Source organism: Dipodomys merriami, unplaced genomic scaffold, assembly GCF_024711535.1.
Source record: "Dipodomys merriami isolate MVZ:Mamm:240054 unplaced genomic scaffold, mDipMer1.0.p SCAF_252, whole genome shotgun sequence".
Classification (NCBI taxonomy): Eukaryota; Metazoa; Chordata; class Mammalia; order Rodentia; family Heteromyidae; genus Dipodomys; species Dipodomys merriami.
In genome coordinates this window covers 791,169-794,533 of record NW_027203960.1, presented here as the reverse complement: position 1 = coordinate 794,533, position 3,365 = coordinate 791,169, and the positions used below count along the sequence as shown (strand labels likewise).

Here is a 3,365-nt window from a genome sequence, read left to right as displayed (position 1 = left end):
GTACAGTTTTTATGTTTAAATATTACATTCCTTCAAATATAGTATTTTAAAATAATAACCATTGAATTATGAGAAGACAACGCAGCACCTCTTCCCTTCTCCCCTTCCCCTCGTTCATAAAATGTAATAAAAGTTTCAAAAATGCTCTTCTGTCTTACAAAATGTTTGACTACATGTATAATGTTTGTTTTTCAATACTTTTTTTTATTTTCCCACCTCTAGGTACTTACCTTTTTTCCAGCTGACAGCACACAGAGCCTTCAAGAGCAAACAGAAAATTAGGAAACAAAAAACCTAACTATGTCCTAGTAAGTGGATGTCAATAATACATGCAAGAAACACATGGCAGGCTGAGAGGGCCCTGAGAGGCAAAATGATTTGTGCAGGATGAGAAGAATAGTGACAAATAAGGGTGGAATCTGAGCTAGGAAGGGCTCTTTGAGACTGAGACCATGACTTTATCTAGGCCTAGCTGATAATGTTGGGATTTGACAATATCCACATGTGTATAGAGTGAAGTAGGAAGGGAGATTTCAGTCTACAGTTTGTCTTTGGGATGGTCTTATGTGAGCAAGCAGCTTAGATGATTAGGCTCTGAGATATGACTCTACCTCCCTCATAATGGAATAGAATATGGAACTCTGAGGGCCAAGCAACTGTAACTAAAAGTCAACTCAAGCCAGCTCACTTGGCCTGTGGCTCAGGAACAAGAAAGATGCTCCTGTATTGTTTTCAAAGTTCAAGAGATTCAGGTCTCAGGCATGAGTGGTGTGTGCCTCACTCGATGCTGCAGACATTGATCAGTGCTAAACCACGAAACCAATGTCTCAGGCCTTGTTATAAGAAGAAACCAAGGCAACTCCGGCAAGGTAAAACTATGACAGGAAACCTATTTAATCTCATCCTAGCCCACACTAGAACCTTCTTCTTGTGTGCTTTTATATGAGTAGACTGAGAGAATATTTACTGTGTAGTTTTCAATCCACTCTATTACAATTACTCAATTTAAGTGTACTCCCATTTCCATGTTTCAAAGATCCATTCTTTTTTACCAACCCAGTGTGACAATGAGTCAGCCCAAACCCTGAATATGCCTTATAATATATGGTGCCTGGACTCAGGTTTGCTGGAAATTCTGGAAATGGACCTGGTCCCTGCCTACCAGAAAGGTGATCTCTTCTATGTTGGAAACTTCCTCCACCACTATAGAAAGCGGGGACAATAGAGCAGTTGCTGGATATTCTGTTTAAAAAGTGAGTATTCCTTAGCCGGGTACCGGTGGGCCACACCTGTAATCCTAGCTACTCAGGATGCTGAGATCTGAGGATCAAGGTTCAAAGCCAGCCTGGACAGGAAAGTCCATGTGACTCATCTCCAATAAACCACTAGAAAACCGGAAGTGGTGCTGTGGCTCAACTGGTAGAGTGCTCACATTGAGTTGAAGGCTGAGGGATAACATCCAAACCCAGAGTTCAAGCCCCACGACTGACAAAAAAAGTGAGATTTCCTCCTTCAAACCCAAGACTGATGAGACCCCCTCCAGAATATTGGAATAATTGGTACCTCTCTGAGACTGTATCACTGGGGTCTTATCAAAGGAGCTTGGCTTGAGACAAAGAAGAGCAGTCTTCGACTAATTCCTTAGGACTGGGCTGCCAGAACATTTCATTTGCCTCATAAGCTAATGGAGCCTTAATGATTTTCTTGCTGAAAGAATAGGATTAAAGGAATGAGCCAGTCTCATCCAACCTCCACCCTCATCTAGGAAATCACTATCTTGGAGGCCTTTGAAGGAATATAGACAGAAGAAAGGATGAAACTTGAATTTGAATTTGGGGCCTGAGTCCTGTAACATTCGTAGCACTCTACCAATTGAGCCCCAAGTCTAGTTCTGGCCTTTGGCTGTTTAAATGAAGATAAGTGTCTTTAGATTTTACAAACTAGACTGGGTTCAAACTGATTTCAATCTGATCCTCAGATCTCACTTCCTGATTGCTAGGGTTAGAGGCATGAGCCATTCTGCAGTTATTTGGAAAGATGTATATAAGCACACTCACAGTATTTCCATGAAATTGTATAGACATATCTTCACTTTTTTTTTAAAGTTTTTATTCATTTTTTTATTTTTTTATTTTTTAATATTATTTTATTTTATTTGAGAACATACTGTACAGAGGGGCTACAATTACATGGGCAGTATAATGCATACATTTCTTACCAAGCATTGCAGCTTCCTCCTTTGTTTACCCTTCACCTCCCTTCCCAGCCTCCCCCTCCCCCACCCAATTATACCCCCCTCCCCCCCCACCGACATTGTAAAGCTGGTTTTGACATGACATTTCATGTTTACATTACCATTTGTGACTTAGACAGTCCCATGTGTGTCCTGTTCAGAAAAGGAGAAGCAAAGAGTTAACTTCTTTCTCCCATTGGTACAGATCTTTCTACCATAACTGGGAGGAAGATGAACAAGTGAAAAAGTAAGTGGACATTGGCACAAAGAGAAAGTTTGTCCTTTGAAACTTGGTACCTTTGATGTTTCTGAATCAAAGTCAATTTTCTTCTTTGCACATCAGTTGTTATTTTCATCAGAGGGTTGAGGTTTGGCACATCAGCGGATAGCAGATTACACAGTTGTGGATGTGGTTGTAGTTTTGGACTCTCATGGATGCCAGGGAGGGCTGTATATAACAAGTCAGATCCATTGGGGAAACAACTTTCTCTTCTTATCACAGGGAGAAATTTTTAAGATTATATTTGAGAAATTTCTAGAAGTGGGTTGTGAGGAGCATCCTGCTTACAGGAGTCTCTTCCCACTTCCCAACATGCAAGTCTTGCCAGAAAGAGTCTATAGTACAAGGTTCAGGATGGAGAGGGTGGGCTCTCATTTTCCTTTTCACTAATCTTCCCACAGCATTGTTTATTCTATCCTCCCTATGTGGATGGACTTCTACCCTGATGATTTCTATGTGCCTAAGAACCATGACACCCTGAAAGAACTTACACAGAATGTCAAGATCAACATGGTCTCTTCAGACCTGCTCTTCTGCTTACATATTCTTCTGGACCAGCTGGAGGAACCCATGACCCATGATACCAAGAAAAAGAGGAAGAACTTGTTTAGATGCCTCAGGGCTCTTGAGGAGGGATGGAACCTGGGTCTCTAGGGATGGGCCCAATTGGTCATGAGACCTTAGTACTCCTCAATTTGGCAAAATGTCTTTTTATGGATATTCTATGCCAGGTATAATCTGTTCTCCTTTTGAAAGAACTTGGAAGTAGCCACTCATTTGAAACACCCTACATTCTAATCAGTGTTCAATCCAACCTCAAATTCTACAGCTTCTCCCATTAGATCCTCAGAA

The 3,365-nt window shown here is 41.1% G+C and overlaps 1 long non-coding RNA gene across 1 annotated transcript; it reads left to right on the top strand.

Moving 5' to 3' along the window:
* The first annotated feature begins 773 nt into the window (after positions 1-773).
* On the top strand, positions 774-3,127 carry LOC138836693 (uncharacterized). Its single transcript, XR_011375005.1, has 3 exons — positions 774-869; positions 1,061-1,253; positions 2,915-3,127. It is a non-coding gene; the product is annotated as an uncharacterized lncRNA (long non-coding RNA).
* Positions 3,128-3,365: the final 238 nt, after the last annotated feature.